Source organism: Triticum aestivum, chromosome 6D, assembly GCF_018294505.1.
Source record: "Triticum aestivum cultivar Chinese Spring chromosome 6D, IWGSC CS RefSeq v2.1, whole genome shotgun sequence".
Taxonomy (NCBI): domain Eukaryota; kingdom Viridiplantae; phylum Streptophyta; class Magnoliopsida; order Poales; family Poaceae; genus Triticum; species Triticum aestivum.
Genome location: NC_057811.1, coordinates 492,501,162 through 492,518,728, shown reverse-complemented (window position 1 = coordinate 492,518,728; position 17,567 = coordinate 492,501,162). Strand labels below are relative to the sequence as shown.

The following is a 17,567-nucleotide window of genomic DNA, read 5'->3' as shown; positions in this document are numbered from 1 at the left end:
ACGCCAGATTAATGCATGTACCTAGAAATTTGGGGCTCATTATCGAGGGCGTTACTCAGCCCAGTATATGTTCTAAAGTCCGAATACCTTATGGAGTGTTCGGCGTCGCGAGTTTGGCCTTATATGCATCAGCACCGAATCATGTCTTTGGTCAACAGTTGGGTTTGCCCGGCTCCCGTGTTTTGCTACCTTACGTTCCGCTCTATCGGCTAAGGTGGCACCGGGAGAACTACTGTGATTGTGCCCTGGTTCATCTGGATGAGCACCTCAGTAGAGAAAGCCGAAAACTGACTGTCATGATAAAGCGTGAGACTGGTCAACCACTCGATGACCCAGCGGAATCTTCGCGGTTCCTCCGCATTAATGAAGGACCGTTTCCCGGTCATGTACGTACGCGCACCGTATTCGGATGTACGCGGAAGTACCAGGGGCTATATAGTAGCCCCACCGTCAAACTCCTATGGCTAAGTGAAATTGTTAAAGCTATATAGTCCGATTGCCTGGTTCGCCGCGCTATCACCTCCTCAAACGGACCAAGACGTTGGATCAAGTGTGAGTATGCGCTTTACCGAACACCCCCGCATTATATGCGTGGGGCTGAAGCCGACAACTGCAATCTTTCAGGTTATATAAATATATACATAAACGGCCGCACAGGAGGCACTTAATACTTTACGGGCAAAAGTATAAAAATAGCCTTTATAATCAAAATAGCATTGTTTTACAATCAAGATACATGTCACTGGAACATGGCACTCTTTGAGCACTGAGCCTCTATTAAACGGGCGCCTTCTAGGACTTCTTCAAAATAGTGCTCGGGCGAGTCCTGGCCTCCGGTCGGACCCCTGGTTGCAATGGCGGTGGCCTCCATATCTGCCCAGTATGTCTTCACACGGGCAAGAGCCATCCACGCACCCTCTATGCACGCCGACCTCTTTATAGCGTCGATATGCGACACAGCACGAACAAATCGTTGCACTAACCCAAAATAACTTTCCGGACTTGGTTCCTTCGGCCAAAGATGATCCACGACAGACCTCATGGCAAGCTCGGACAACCTATGGAGCTCGGCCCACTCGGCCATTTGTTCATTTAACAGCAGCGGACGCTTTGGAGCACTGAACTATGACCAGAACAACCTCTCCACCTCATGATCCTTCTGATCTTTGAAATACTCAGTCGCATCAGCAGCACTCTTTGCTAAGTCCAGGTATGCGTCCGCAGCACTCCATAATTTATCTAGAGGGGCATACTTCGGATCGCCGAACTTCATCTGCAATAGGAAGGGCTTCCCAGCCGTGATATCTCCGGCTTGGCGAAGCTCCTCCCGCGCCGCTCTGATTCCAGAGCGCGTTTCCTTGGCTGCTTCCAAGGCCTTCTCCAAGTCAGCCGCTTTCGCCTGACTTTCCCTTTCGAGGAGCTCATAGCGGCTGGCGGCATTTTGCAGCTCAAGAGCCATGTTGGCTATTTTCTCTTCGCTCTGGCGATGAGCAGCCTGTTCAGCTTTTAACTCTTCGACTGCCTTCAGGGCGGCCGCATCACTTCTTCTGGCTTGTTCCTTGGCTCGAGCAAGTTCTGCCCGAAGGGTCTCCACGGCGGCAGCTCTGTCTGCAGTCAAAGCATATTATAGATACTAGCATCATGCTCCTCTTAATATTTGCTGACCACCCGAAAATACATACCCTGTGCCTCGTCAAGCCGCTTGTTCACAACGCGATGTCGGCATCCGCCGCATCAAGCTGCCGCCTCAGTTCGGCAAAATCAGCGGTCCGGTCAGCCGCCGGACCCTCAGCCGCCTGCACATGAAAGCAGTGCGATCATTACCTGGGATTATGATCCTCTGTTTGCCGCCTCTGGTCGGCAAATAGAGTCTCAGGGCTACTGTCTATACAGGGCATACCTAGCGTGTACGGTAGAGTCAAAAATATATATAATACTTTGCGTACCTCAAAGCCTCTTAGCAGGCTCGTAAAAGCTTCATTTAACCCGCTTTTGACGGATGAAATCCTTTCAACCACCGTACCCATCAAGGTACGATGTGCCTCTGAGATAGCTGCTTGCTCCAAAAGACTTGTCAATGTGTCCGGTTGTATACCGGATAGTCCCGGGCCTTTTTTGTTGGTCTCCTTAGAGCCGAGAACCCCGAACTTCGGGCGGCCGAAGAGTTACCTTCTGGCCTTTGCGGATCAGGAGAAACTCTCCGTGATGGCACTTCGGGGTCGTCTGCCCCACGAGGCGGGGAGGCAGGAGGGGGCGTTTCGCTCTCCATCATCTCCGGAAGAAGATCCCCCGAAGACAAACTTTGTTGAGAAGGGCTATGAGCCGGACTGCAAAACGTATGTCCCGGTTGTTATTCTCAGAGAAAAAAGATATATTTATCAAAGTGCCTTTGTTCACTTACGGCTCGGTTGATGGCTGGCCCCCTTGCGGGCGCTGTGCGCCAAGGATGCCCTTCGGCCCGGGGCCCCCTGGCGAAGGTTTCTTCCCTCGTTTGGAAGCCTCCGTTTCCGAATCTTCAGGGGCGCCCCTTTTCTTCCCATGGGGAGAGGGGATTTTGGATTTACCTCCCCGATCACCCTCCTTTGCGGAGGTACTAATTCCCCCAGTTTGGATGCGTAATGTATGAAGCCCGCTCTCGGCTTCTCTATTCCTCCCTTCATCTTCTCCTGATGGCACTTGATAGGGTGCGCGCTCAAGCATCCTGGTTAGTACAGGATCCGGCGAGCCTTCGGGAAGGGGGGCCGAACACCTGATCCTCTTCGCCTTTCTTATCCAGTCCTGGCCGAGGGTAGTTTATCAGAATAATGTGGTGACAGATATAAAGACAACAAGTTCGGTCGCGGAATTACTTACTTGGGTATCTGGACGATTGCAGTTGAGACCTGCATCCTCGGTGGTGTCCGGAAACTTTATTCGCGATCTGAAGAACAATCCATACATCCCTTCGAGCGTCATGCCGAAGAAGTGTTGAATGGTTCGCGGTCCTTCCGGGTTGAACTCCCACATACGGAGAGATCGAAGTTGGCATGGCAGGACCCGACGAACCAGCATTACTTGCATTACTTTGACAAGACTGACATCCCTCCTGAGAAGATATCGGATGCAGCTTTGCAATGTCAGCACGTCATTAATTGGCTCCCAGTCTAGCCCTTTGTTGACCCATGACGCCAGTTGGGGCGGAGGGCCTGGGCGAAAGGCTGGGGCGGCCGCCCACTTTGTACCCCGGGGGGCTGTGATGTAAACCACTCCCGTTGCCACAGGTCGGACACCTCTGGGAAGGAGCCCTTTGGCCATAGGGCGTCGGCACCCTTGCTTATTATAGCGCCTCCGCACTCCGCATGTCACCCATCGATCATCTTCGGCTTCACATTGAAGGTCTTGAGCCATAAGCCGAAGTGTGGGGTAATGCGGAGGAAGGCATCACACACGACGATAAACGACGAGATGTGAAGGATGGAATCTGGAGCTAGATCATGGAAATCTAGCCCGTAATAGAACATGAGCCCTCTTACGAAGGGATCAAGACTAAAGCCGAGCCCTCGAAGGAAGTGGGAAACAAATACGACACTCTCGTTGGGCTCGGGAGTGGGGATAACCCGCCCTTGAGCAGGTAGCCTGTGGGGGATTTTGGTAGTCAGATACCTAGCCTACCTAAGCTTTTTGATGTCCTCCTCTGTGATAGAAGAGGCCATCCACCGGCCTTGAATGTTGGATCCAGACATGATTGAAGGTCCGAAGTGCTTAGCCTGAACCTTGGGTGTTGGAACTCGAGGTAGGGAAAGGGAAGGATTGGGCGTGGAAAGAAAAGGACGGGCCTGGACCTCTTTATAAAGAGGATGAATATCAAGCGTCCTCCGCGTGACCGTTTGGAACTTACCTAAAGCCGAGGAGTCATACTAATAACACGATTGGGTTACCCATGCCCGTATTGATGAGAATCCCGTGATAAGGGGGACACGATCTCTGCTTCGACAAGACGTGCCAATAAAACCGCCTCGCAATACGTGCAGTAGCAGGCTGGGAAAAACGGTTCGTATAAAGACCGGGCCGCGGCGTGATGTCACGCTGTGAAAAGTTGTCAGCAGATCAGATTTGTGGAATATTATACTCTCTAGGGTGGTATGTGGAATTTGTTTTGCAGAGCCGGACACGATTCTTGTGTTCAAAATCTTCTATGGAATATTCGGAGAAGGAACCCGCCTTGCAATGCCGAAGACAATTTGCGCGTCGGACTCATCGTCATTGAAGCCTGGTTCAGGGGCTACTGAGGGAGTCCTGGATTAGGGGGTACTCGGACTGCCGGACTATATACTTTGGCCGGACTGTTGGACTATGAAGATACAAGATTGAAGACTTCGTCCCGTGTCCGGATGGGACTCTCCTTTGCGTGGAAGGCAAGCTTGGCAATTCGGATATGTAGATCTCCTTCTCTGTAACCGACTCTGTGTAACCCTAGCCCCCTCCGGTGTCTATATAAACTGGAGGGTTTAGTCTGTAGGACCAACAACAATCATAATCATAGGCTAGCTTCTAGGGTTTAGCCTCTACGATCTCGTGGTAGATCAACTCTTGTAATACTCACATCATCAAGATCAATCAAGCAGGAAGTAGGGTATTACCTCCATCGAGAGGGCCCGAACCTGGGTAAACATTGTGTCCCCCGCCTCCTGTTACCATTAGCCTTAGGCGCATAGTTCGGGACCCCCTACCCGAGATCCGCCGGTTTTGACACCGACACCACCTACTTAGGCTACTTGAGCCGTTTTCTTCGAGATTTTTCCTTTTTTATTCTTGTATTTTTCTTCTCCGTTTTCTTTGGGTTTTTTATTCTCCTTTTTCTTTCTTTTATTTTGATATGTCAACTCCATTTTTTGTATATGTCAACAATATTTTTCAAATGCACGTCTAACATTTCTTCTCCAGTTTTTGCTTTTTATTTTTTATTTTTTCTTATGTTTGTTTTTGTTTTCACTCTATGTTTTCTTATATGTCAATTTTTTAATAAGTGACCAACATTTTCTTATACACATTCAACATTATCTGAACGCTTATCTGTCACTATTGCACTTTGTGTTGGAGCAAAATTATATAAGGGATTTTGTAAACCCAAATATAAACTTGCTAGAGATACCTCAAGCGTGCACGCGTATGTCGACTCGTAACAATACATGAGAGTAGTACCTTGTAAGTACATTAAAGATTCAGTTAAGCCGTACGTTGCCACTCAAGACTAACAATCAAATCCTGTCAGCATACAGTGATAAAAAAGGGCCCAACACAGTTACAAGAGATGAAAAATCATCCACAAGGAAGATCGATCGTCGTTCATTCACAAAAACAAAATTGGAGATTATAGTAGACACTGTCACCACAGCCCCGAACCCAACCCCAGAAATTTCCATGGCGCGATGGCCAACACCCAATTACCACGACTCAATGGCCGTGGACACACAGAGCAGGAGAGTAAGCATGCAAAGGAAAAGAAGCAAGTGGCTCACCTAGGCCGTAGTCGGGGAAGAAGCGTTCGTCGGAGGTGTCAAAGGAGGAAGGGGCCTCGGGGAGAGCAGGCATGATTTTGCACCAGCTCCCAGCTCTGATGCAACCTAGCAAACAACAAAAAATGTTTAGCTACAACTCGATCATGTAGCATAGCAAAATAAAAGAAGCGCCCATTTGTTGAACTAGGATAGAAAACATCTGACAATCAAACATAGAGCAAGACTGCAATAATTTTGTTTCTGGCAAAACAAAAACCAATTTAAATGAGCTAAGAGTCTATATCTAACTTGGCAGCAAGTGATTTGGTGTCCTTTGTAAGTAAAGAGCACGAGTCCGACTAAGAGCAGACACCAAAGCTTGTGAGCAATCTTATCCATAAAAATATAGGATTGGCCAAGCAAAGCCGCACACAAGTGAGAAACATAAAAATAGATTTGCACACAGCTTGCACATAAGCAAGCAACAAAGGCAAAAATAGAATTCCACTGGAAGGGCATACAATACAAGAGGAGTTAACATGAGCAGCATGGTTGATGGCAGCACATCAGAAGCGACTCACAAACAAACAAACAAACAAACAATGCCTGAATTAATTAGGATAACATGACAAACATGCTAAGGACTCATTTGAAAGGAAGCTACTCCAGAACTCTAAATTCATGTTACCATGTTTAAGAAATCATGATAGTGACCAAACAAGAATTAGAAACGATGGCTACACTCTGGAACCTATTCAACAAGAGACATCCCTGACCATGTAAGAAATACACATTACACAACACTTACACCACACATGCCTTTCTAGAAGGACTTAAAATCATCGAAATGCCTAACTGCTACCACGGCTCGATGGCCATGGGCACACAATGCATACAAGAAAGCGTGGGAGATCAACTTAAGTGGCTTACATATGTCGGATTTGAAGAAGAAGCGGCCAGTAGAGGTGCCACACAGGAATGAGCGTTGGCACATGCAAAGCTGCTTTGGCGACCAAACTCGTGTTGGACATCATTGTTTCCGCGCCATCTTTGGTGTACAACAAGTTCCTTTGATTCATATAAGCATACGTTTCATCTAAAGAATATCGTAGATTTATCTAACCCGTGTTCTTACTCCTGGGGCATACAGTATATCTAACCTGCAAAACATCATCTGCTTAAGTCTCTTATTTTGTTATAAGAAGCTTGTGGTTTTGTTTTATTGTGTGATACATAAGCATACATTTCATCCGAACGATATTGTATATTTATTGATCTAGGGTTCTTATTCCTGATGCATATCACATTTGTTTGATAGATAGACAATCATGTACTTTAGCAAACCTGCAAAACATCATTTGCTTACCCATGTTGTAATTAACATGCTACTTATGTATCTCATTTCATAAGCAGCTTACATTTTCTCCACTGCTTGCAAAGTTTGCCATCAACGGAGTGCCATGCGAAGCCCCATCAAACTAACAGTAGCTAGTATCGATTAATGAGTTAGATTTGAAATTGTACCACCAGCCACCATATGGACAGATTTGTATTGTATTATCCATTGATTAATGAGCAGGAGAACAAGAACAAGAATGATGAAGATATTTGAATTAGCTTTTAACATCAGAGTAGGCGACGAATTTTAGATAGTCAACCATTGAACATGTACGCCAAGCTAGATACTTATATACTTATTTATAACTCATCTGCATAAAATAACAAAAATAAATATTATGTGAACTTATAATGTATAAATATGACTTACATTAATTTTGGTATTTTTATATGCTACATCTTACAAAACTTGTACGAGACCTCTTAGATGTTACAAAAATAAGATATACAAATTAACATGGCTTCTCATAATAATTTGTGACACTTACAAGGATATAGTGTGTGTGTGTGTGTGTGTGTGTGTGTGTGTGTGTGTGTGTGTGTCCTTAAGTATCTTGGCAGAGATCTTTAAAGTTAACAGTATATAAAACATCTTCATAGGTGTTTCTGGTTTATGATTAGTTAACACAAATAGATAATTCTTTTAAAATATACAAGGTGTTTACGAGGAGCTTGCCATCCAACAACCGACATGTTACACAACGTTTATATTTGTAAGTTAATAAAAGGTGAAGCCGTTGATGCAGTTTTCAGGGAAAACTGGTGAAAACGAAAAAAATTCAAAATAGATAGAGGAAGATGAGAGGGAGGAGGGACGTGCATAAGGTTGGATGAACAACGAGCCGAACACAGAACCTTACGTTCTCTTTAGGTTGAAAGGTTAATTATGTAGTGTAACAACATTTAAGTTACAAATTCACCATTACACTTAATTACTTTGTACTCCCTCCGTCCGGAAATACTTGTCCTCGAAATGAATAAAATGGATGTATCTATAGCTAAAGTAAGTCTAGATACATCCATTTCTAGGACAAGTATTTTCGGACGGAGGAAGTACTCTCCAACTATATTTATCCAGCTTTTGCGCAAAAAAACCTGTATTTATCCAGCTATGCCATGAATGAGAAGAAAGAAGAACTAAAATTAGACTGATTTAAGTTTTTGTTAAAGATTGATTTAGCCCTTTTGTCGCTCTTTCTTCATTGTATCTGATAAATCAATTGCGGGAATCCTTGTCATCGCAAGATCCCCAAATCCCCTTGAGCTTCTCATCCTTTGGTCTCGGGGCATCACAAGAGGTTTCTTAGGCCACATGATATGAAGATTTTCTAAATATGGGGCCACCATGCCACGTATTTTGACATGGCGAAAGGAGAAGGCAAACACACGAAAGACGATATTAGACTTTACACTAAGGGCAACACTATCTGTCAGAAAAAGGGTGACACTACACTTTATATTAAAAAACACTAACTAAAAGGGTTCAACTTCAAACTCTACTATTAATCTAGCCTACCACATGCTTGAACATCTAGCCCTATCATAAATTGCAACCGCAGCATAGCAATCAACCATATCAGCTCATAGATTAGACCACTAATCAACCATACATCCAGATCAAACCCTAGCTGCAGCTCAGATCTAGCTAGAAGGAACAGAGAGAAAGGGGGATTGAACTCACGGAGGCCATGGCTGCAGCTTGAGGACGAGGGGGGACGGACGTGGAAGATGAACGCCGGCCGGTGAAGGAGCGCTGACGCCGTGGACCGCCGGCCGATGAAGATGTGCCGCTTACTTGCTCGTCGGTGCTGATGCGCGTCGGCGGGAAAGCTCGAACGGAGGAAGAATGGTGGCGGGAGTTGGGGCGGTGAGGGAGGGGCTAAATAGGGGTGGACTCGACGGGAGGTGAGCCGAAATCCTCCCGCCGAATTTTCGGCGACGCGGGCGAGCTCGCGCCATCTCTCCTGCTCGCACGAGGGGAGAAGCGCGTCGCCCTCCCCTGCCTCGCCCGAGCCAGGCTCGCGAGCTACTGCCGATTCGTGCGTTTCCCCTGGGCCTGGCCTGGACGTGCTTTAAGTTTCGTGCGATGCGGGCCGCACAGTTAACACAGGAAACCAAACGAGCCAAATTCTTCCCGCGCGGGCCAGGCTGGGCCTAATGCGGGCAACCAAACACGCCTAAATTGTGCAGGCATTTGTCTGCCTGCCTTGGCCAATTTGGGAACAAGATATGGACGGTTATTCGGTCCGTGGAAAAGAAATAAAATGATTTTGTTTTTATTTATAAATAGCAAAATTTATAACATATACTCATTATACTTGCCCTTTTCAATCGGTTTTCTCCCAAAGATTAATAGTATATACCAATCAAGTAATAAAAGTGCCCCTTTTCGAAAAAAATCGGTAATGATAACTCCCGCACGTTCGGGATTTAAGCATGGCAACCCGAACGTTTTAGATGGCAAGTTTAGTTTACATGAGATTAGGGAAACATGGCAATTTTCTGAAAAAAAAACGAAAAAAGACAAAGTTGCCATCCCTATCAACTAAAGTTGCCATCCCCTATCAACTAAAGTTGCCATCCCCTATGAACTAAAGTTGCCATGTAAAAACGTTCGGGACGAAATGCTCAAAATCCGAATGTTCGGGAGTTATTGGATTCCAAAAAAATATATACTAATCAAGTATTTCCATATTTTACGTACGAGCAGGGCTATATATATTCACCATCGAAGTTCATACGATTTACTCCCTCCGTTCCTAAATACTTGTCTTTCTAGGCATTTCAAATGACTATCACATACGGATGTATGTAGACATATTTTAAAGTGTAGATTCACTCATTTTACTCCGTATGTAGTCATTTGTTGAAATGCCTAGAAAGACAAGTATTTAGGAACGAAGGGAGTATTATCAAAGAAACACCATACATACATAAACAGCACATAGGGATACTCATCAATCAAGGTAAGGCAATCCGTAATCGTGGCACAAAGTAACAAACCATGAGGAAGCATTGGCAATCTCTCTCCTGTTGTATCCTCTTGACCCTCGTCTCGTCCAGCAGCGCTTCCACTCTAGATCACATGTGCAAGTACGTCGCCAGAACTAACAAGGACATCGGCTACGACTATTGCATCAAGTTTTTCCAAGCTGACAAAGCCAGCGCCACCGCCAATAACCACGGCCTTGGCGTCGTCGCCACACAGATCAGTCGCGCAGCAGCATCGGACACCCTCAAGCGAATCGACACCCTCATGGCTTTAGAGAAGGACAAGAAGATCCATGCGCACCTTTCTGACAAAGCCTGACCCCCGCATCGCCAGCCCTTGGCGACACGGGGGAGAACGCGCCGCCGCACCCTAGGCCTCCTCGCCCCGATCTCCCTCCCGCCGCCGCCCGAGTTCACGCCGACGAAGCCCTGGCCGTTGGCCGTGACGGCGGCGGCGGGGACTTCTCCTTCGCGCACGGTGGTGTCTCCATCTGGCGTCGGCGACATGGACACTCCGGTGATTCGGCGGCGCGGTGCGGCGGGATCCCGGCGGCGGCGCCCCTGTGGCAGTGGCCTGAACCTCGGATCTCGTCGGGCCCAGATGGGCTTAGGCGGACCGATGGATCTGGTGTGGCGCGGCGGGCTAGCGCGATGGGCCTGACGTAACCGGCTGCTCTGCCACCGTGGTGGTGCCGTGGCCGGTCATGCGGTGGTGGCTGGGTCCTTTTGGTCCGGTCCCCGGAATAGAAGGTGGCGATCCATGCACAAAAAGCCGGATGAAGTTCTTCGAACAGATCTCGGTGAAAACCTGCTCTCGGCTAGATGCAAAGACCTACGATGGCGGCGCTCTTCGGTGTCATTCCCTTCTTGAGGCATCGTCGTGGAGAAGTTCTCGGCCAATATCTGCTACCTCCGGGGGAAACCCTAGATTAGTTGATCGGAAGACGGCGACGCTCGTGTCGTTTCCCCCTGGGGACGTCGTTCTTCGAGGTGTGCACGAACTCGAGGGACTAGTGGACCGCAACTTTGGTGGAGCGGTGCTTCATCCTACACATTGATGGCGACGGATCTCGACGGCGTGGCGCGGTGCAAATTCGGCGTCCGATGTGCGGGGATGAACTCGCGCAGGAGGACGAGTATCTGGCGTCGTGGTGGCGTTGATGACAGAGAGCCCTGGCACGGTCGATGCGTAAGTTTCTGCTCTGAAGATGGATCGATGGAAGACGATGATGTCGGGCCTTGCAGGGTGCGCATGTGGTGCCCTCTGTGAGTGCGCCGGACCGGTGTGTGACCCAGTCCCGGTATGTGGCTAGGCTGGGGCATCCGACGTTAGATGTTAGACTTTGGTGCGATGTTTGTTTGGTATTAGGCTCGGACAATCGGCACCCCTTCATCAAAGGGATAGGAGTAGCAACAGGTGTTGCCTGGATGGTCGCTTTAGGCGTACTGATGTATTAGTTCGTACGGTCTTTGCGAATAATTAATAAAATGACTGCATGCATCGCCCAGATGCAGAGGCCGGGGGTACATCCTCCTTTTCAAAAAATAAATAAAATGCGCGCCTTTCTGATTGCCGCGTGCTGTACTCAGCCGCGGTCAACTTGCTCGAGGTGGCGGCGAGCGAGAGCATATCCTGTACTTCCAAGCATGGAGTACTCCGGCTGCACCAGCCACATCAGAGCCCTTGGTTGGAATATGTAGCTACAGGATAGAGTGTGGACGTCCCATCGTGCGGAATTTGCAGCAACCACCCTACATAAGTACAGAAAAACTGCAACAGTCCAATAATCTAGCTCCAGAAGTTGTGCTGCCCTGGGTTTGGAACAGAAATAAAAGGCACATCCTATACCTCGTTAGCTGATCGTTTCAGGCCCAGGAATTCAACTGATCCGCGCACACACACATATATGCACAACAACAATTCTATGGTACATTTTCTTTTGAGTGGTAGTTCTATGGTACAGATAGCTTCATGAATTTTGCAAGACAATATACAAAGTAGACATATATTCCGTAGGAAGTGCTCAAGACAAACATTCAACAAATTGATTTAAGAAGGTAAAGGTGATTCAAAGAGTATAAAGAATTAGCAAGTCCATGAACCAAGACTTCAATTGATAAAATCAGCAGCAGAAAATGGAAAGACAACAACATCAGGTATATTAACCACCTTTGTCAAATTAGAAAGTAACACGTCATTGAATATTTCTCTTCCAAATCTGAAATAGTATATGAATCATCTCAGAACAAATTTAGCACTTCAGAGGCAAAATGCTTCCCGATGGAGCAAAATGACCATAGTACAGACCACGGGTTTACTAAAAAAAACTACACCCTAGTAAAAATTTAGCAAAATGTTGAAAAATTAAAGTGGACATCATCATGATAAACTAATTGTGCCGAAAAACTTTAGCATAGCAGGCATTAAGATGGAACATCACTGGTAGCAAATATATAGGTCCAGGTTTCACTTAATAACAGAATTAGTGAACATGTCCAGTAACACATAGTTACATAGTGCCACATTCAACCAGAGCACTTCTAGTTTTACAAAATATAAGCACGACGTTAGGTAATTGCTCCATATTGTTCTGAAGCAAGGAAGCACACGGGCCATCGAGGTAAGCACATACTAGGAACTTAGATAGTTACGACAGAGATGCACAAGAGTCAAATCTGGCAATGAATCTTCCTGGTCTCAAATCTGGCGATGAATCTTCCTGGTCTCAATTGTTGCTGATAAGGAGAGGCACTTCACGGTGCTTACCAACCATCAAGAGCATACGAAGGGGCATACGACCTTTATCAAATTAGAAGGTAACTAGAATAATGTACTGATTGATGGTGACCCTTCTCGGACGCTACTTGCTCTGCAAACAAGAAGAAAAGTGTATTGTGAAAACCTGACAAAAGATATACTATTTAAATTATGTCGTTCCAACAAAGGATTCAAATTATTGAACTTTACTTTGCTCCTAAGAGTTAGCTTCGTGTGATAGCTGCAGCACATTGTAGTCTAAAAAACAACAATTCCATGGCAAAGTGGTGAAGAGAGAAATATCTGACTGCACTGGGCACATATATGTACTAAGCAACAAGAGTGTTGTGAAAATGGTGCTAAAGAGCTAAGATAGTTAATTCAGTAAACCAAAACAACACCAGCTTAGTCGAATGGAATATACTAAACCAATAGAAAGTGAACTCTCAGAAATTGGTGAAGTCATACACATTGCACGGGCATATGAATCTCGATCTTGCCAACAAGCACTTCATCTCCAGATACTTGAACAGGTAGATGAAATTAGTCTGTACTCATCACCTAATTGGAGTAATCAGTACAGCACTGTACTGGCAAATTGTTAATTTCAGCAATGAGTTGCTGAAATTGTACAATACCACTGAAATTAGTCTGTACTCATGTACAGGCAATGAGTTGCTGAAATTGTATAGTGTTTGAGCAATTTCTATGCAATGAGGCAATGAACAATTAGGAACACCTAATTGCTCGAATACTAATCCGAGTAAAATATAGCATATATTTCAGTGATTAATTTCCTACGCCTGGTACAATACAGAGAGATATTGCTGCATCTTTTTTTTTTCAAGCTAGAATTAGCTACATCTCACAAAATCAGCATAAAGGGGACGATGGATTACAACCAAACTCACAAAATAACACAAGGTTGTAAAATCTAACAACATACCTGAAGATTGGAGTTCCTTTCTTCAGCGTCGATGGACGGCGAAGCTAGGCGCCGGATCGGGAAGAGGGAGGGCGAGGTGGAGAATGGCGGGGAGTTTCCCCAGGACGTCGGAGCACAGTACGTCAGCGCTGCGGCGACCTCGTTCGCCCAGCGTCGCAGGTCCGCCGACGGAGGCCCCAAGCCCTAACCTGTTCGTGCTCCTTGTCTAATTTGGGAACAGTCGCACGGCTTGGAGGTAGGTGACAGGGGAAATACACTAATTCTGTACGCATCTGGGGTGTCTTTTGCAAATTTCCAAGGATGGAGCGTTCGGGTTGGATCCTGTGCCTACAATATGTATCTAACGGTTGGTGTTCATGTGGTGTAGCCGGAGCACACCATCAGTTGGGAGTACACGATATTTTCCCGGCGGCGAACCTCAACGGTCAACGCCGTGGTATCGGACACCTACACGCGTGAGAATGGGTTCCGCGTGCTAGGCGTGACTTCACCACTGGCCACGGAGGACGCCAAGTTCCTTAAGGACTGCTCCATCGCTCTCATTATAACGAGCACGTTCTGGTAGCTAGCTAGCCCAACCGCCGAGGTTGTGTATGTGAATCTGGCTAACAGCTCTAGTTTTTGATAAAGGATGGATTTTATTGACTCAAAATGAAGCATCAAGTTCATCCTCAGATTCATCCTCAGAAATGGTCCATGGACACACCGCGGAGACGCCTTCTTGGTGACCGCAGTGGACGGGAGCGCCAGGCCAAGCGACGTGGAGATCGCGCACATGCCGATTTGGGTTCGCATCTATGATGCACCCCCGATCATGCTCTCTGAACCAGTGGCGCGTGTGATCGGCAGAAGGCTCGGTGAAGTGCTCGAGGTGCACACGGACAGGGAAGGTAATATATGGGCGACTATCTCAGAATCCGCATTAACCATGATGTAGATGAGCCCCTCTGTAGCACCTTAGAGTCTCATGATTTTGCTGAAAATGAAGTTTTCTTCCTAGAGGTCAAATATGAGAGAGTCCCTCGTTTCTGTAGCTACTGTGGTTTCCTCGGTCATAGCCAGCGCGATTGTAAGCTACCCGTAGACCTCCAAAAGATGAGGTTCTCGGTGGCATTGCACGCTTCTCCTTTCAAGCACAGTAATGGTAGGAATAGCTATGTCAACCTTGGCACTGTCAACGCCCGTCGCTATCTGCACTTTGACTCGGAGCTCGGATGTGGGATAAGAGCAGAATCGGAGAGGCATGCAGCAGGAAATAGCATGGACATCCCTGAGGATGTGCTGATGGACCCGACGGTGCAGGCTGCGATTGCAGCGGTTAGTGCCATCAGGCTCGGACCTGGAAAAAGCACGACGGAGGAGACGCCAGATTCAAAACTTGGAATGGAGGTGGAGGGGGTCCAACACCAACAAAACCCCTCCACATCCTACTTCGGACTCTGTCCCTGCTGCGATCGACGAGGGGGCCGCCACCAACAATTCCCCACCTCGCTCGATCGTTGATGCTCATGAAGCGAACGACGATCAGAGTTCCAAAGAGTCCAGCATGGAAGCCCCTCCGGGCTTTGGCCCCGTTCCTCGCTATCGTTCGGACCTGGCGACTGCCCCTTCACCAACCCTGGCGCCGCCGGCTCCCCAGGCCAACCTTGAGGGCCTGATCGTTGGGGGGCCTGAAGATCAGCTGCAGAACGGAATGCAGATTGGCGATGTGGAAAATGAGCACAAGCAGGAGGTACAGGCAGAGAACCAGACAGTCAAGAAGGATGCAGGCAAGCAGCAGGTTTGTGGCTCAGGGGAAAAGGTGAAAGCTAATGGGGTTCACAAAACAAATGACAAGAACACTCTGCTGGTGCTGAGGAAACCGGGTGTAAAACCAGCTGATGGATCATCCTCGGTTCTGGGAAAGCGTGGGGATCGTGGTACGGGCAGCGACAAACACAAGGATAGTACAGGCACCAATGGAAAGAGAGAGGACAAGAGCAAAAAGAATAAGACAGGTGATACAGAGGGAGAGGACAAAAGCATGGAAGGTTCAGGTGGAACGGAAGCGACCGGCTCAGGGGCTACCGGCACACTGACGGGCGCTAATGGCGGTGCCCGTCAGGGCAAATGACGGTCCTAAGTTGGAACTGCCGGGGACTTGGGCAACCCCGGACAGTCCAAGAACTCGTATGCCTCGTGCATACGTACAAACCCAAGGTGGTGTTCCTCTCTGAAACGCGGCAAAGCACCCCGTACGTTAATAATCTGAAGTGGAGGCTTGGCCTCAAACACTGTATTGCGCAGCCGGGCACTGGAAAAAGTGCCGGCATCGCGCTTTTCTATGATGAAAATGTGGAAGTAATAAAGCTTGCCGTTGGACCGAGGTATAATGATGTGCTGATCCGTTTGAGCTCAAATGGGATACAATGGCGTGGTACATTTGTTTACGGCGAACCAAAGGCTCATGAAAGACATAATATGTGGAATCTTTTGCGTAGAATCAAACCTAATTCTAGTGCTCCCTGGATGATGATAGGTGACTTCAATGAAACTATGTGTCAATCTGAACACATTTCAGTAGCAAAGAGGTCAGAGAGGAACATGGAAAACTTTAGAAAGGTACTGTCAGAGTGCAACCTGATGGACCTGGGATACAAAGGACCTATCTGGACATACAACAACAAGCAAGACGGACGCAACAATGTAAGAGCGAGGTTGGATAGAGGAGTTGCTACCCCTTCTTGGTCTGAACATTTTAAGTATGCAACGGTTGAACACATCTGTTCCTCCCGCTCGGACCACCTGCCAATCCTCTTGAGACTGGGAGGACGGAAGGAATGGAGGCCGGTAGGAGAAAAGATACAACGTCCTTTCCGATACGAGCACATGTGGGAACGAGCTGCATCCCTAAAAACGGCAATAGAAGAGGGATGGAACCACACAGCTACAGCAAACAACCTACAGGAAGTGTGCAGCAAAATCAGTCGCATGCAGCAAGATTTAAAAGGCTGGGCCAACAGAGACTTTGGGTCAGTAATAAAGAAGTCAGCATCGATTCGGAAGAGATTAAGCTATTTATGGAACGACCAATGGTCGGAAGCTAACCAGAGAGAGATCAAAAAACTCTCAGCTGAACTAGATGAACTCTTGCTGAGGGAAGAAATCATGTGGAGGCAAAGATCGAGGGCCATATACCTAAGGGAAGGCGATCGAAACACTAAATGGTTCCAGTGGAAAGCAACATGGCGGAAGAAAAAGAATGACATCTCAAAACTGAAGAATAGTGCAGGAGTGTGGATAGAAAACAGAGAGGATCTACATGATATGACGAGGAATTTCTTTCAGGAGCTATACAAGCAGGAGACTGATGTGGTCCCTGATGGTCTACTAGACCTTGTCCAAAAGTGCATCACAGAGGATATGAACATTGTCCTTACAAAACCGTTCTCACCCAAGGAAATATCCGACGCCTTGTTTCAGATTGGACCTCTCAAAGCTCCCGGGCCGGACGGTTTTCCAGCACGCTTCTTTCAACAGAATTGGGATGTGGTAAAGGAGGATGTGATAAGAGGAGTTCTAAATTTCTTTGAGAATGATGACTTACCAGAAGGGATTAATGATACTATCATTGTTCTTATTCCAAAAGGCAAAGACCCACAATCGCTGAAGGATTACAGACCCATTAGTCTTTGCAACGTCATTTACAAAGTGATATCCAAGTGCCTAGTAAACCGACTTCGTCCTTTCTTGGATGAGATCATATCAAAGACTCAGAGCGCGTTCATCCCGGGACGCATGATAACTGATAATGCTACTATTGCCTTCGAGTGTTTTCACAAAATCCAACACAGCAGAATCAGTCATAATACCCACTGTGCTTACAAGTTAGATCTGGCAAAAGCTTATGATAGGGTTGATTGGAGATTCCTCGAGGGGACACTAGAAAGATGTGGCTTCCGCCAGAAGTGGATTAACTGGGTCATGCAATGTGTGCGTACGGTCAGATATTCAGTAA

The 17,567-nt window shown here is 47.0% G+C and overlaps 1 long non-coding RNA gene across 1 annotated transcript; it reads right to left on the bottom strand.

The window, feature by feature from the left end:
• Positions 1–12,319: 12,319 nt before the first annotated feature.
• Positions 12,320–13,815, bottom strand: LOC123142265 (uncharacterized). The gene is made up of 2 exons (XR_006470566.1): positions 13,571–13,815; positions 12,320–12,736 (listed from the first exon to the last, which is right to left on the bottom strand). It is a non-coding gene; the product is annotated as an uncharacterized lncRNA (long non-coding RNA).
• Positions 13,816–17,567: the final 3,752 nt, after the last annotated feature.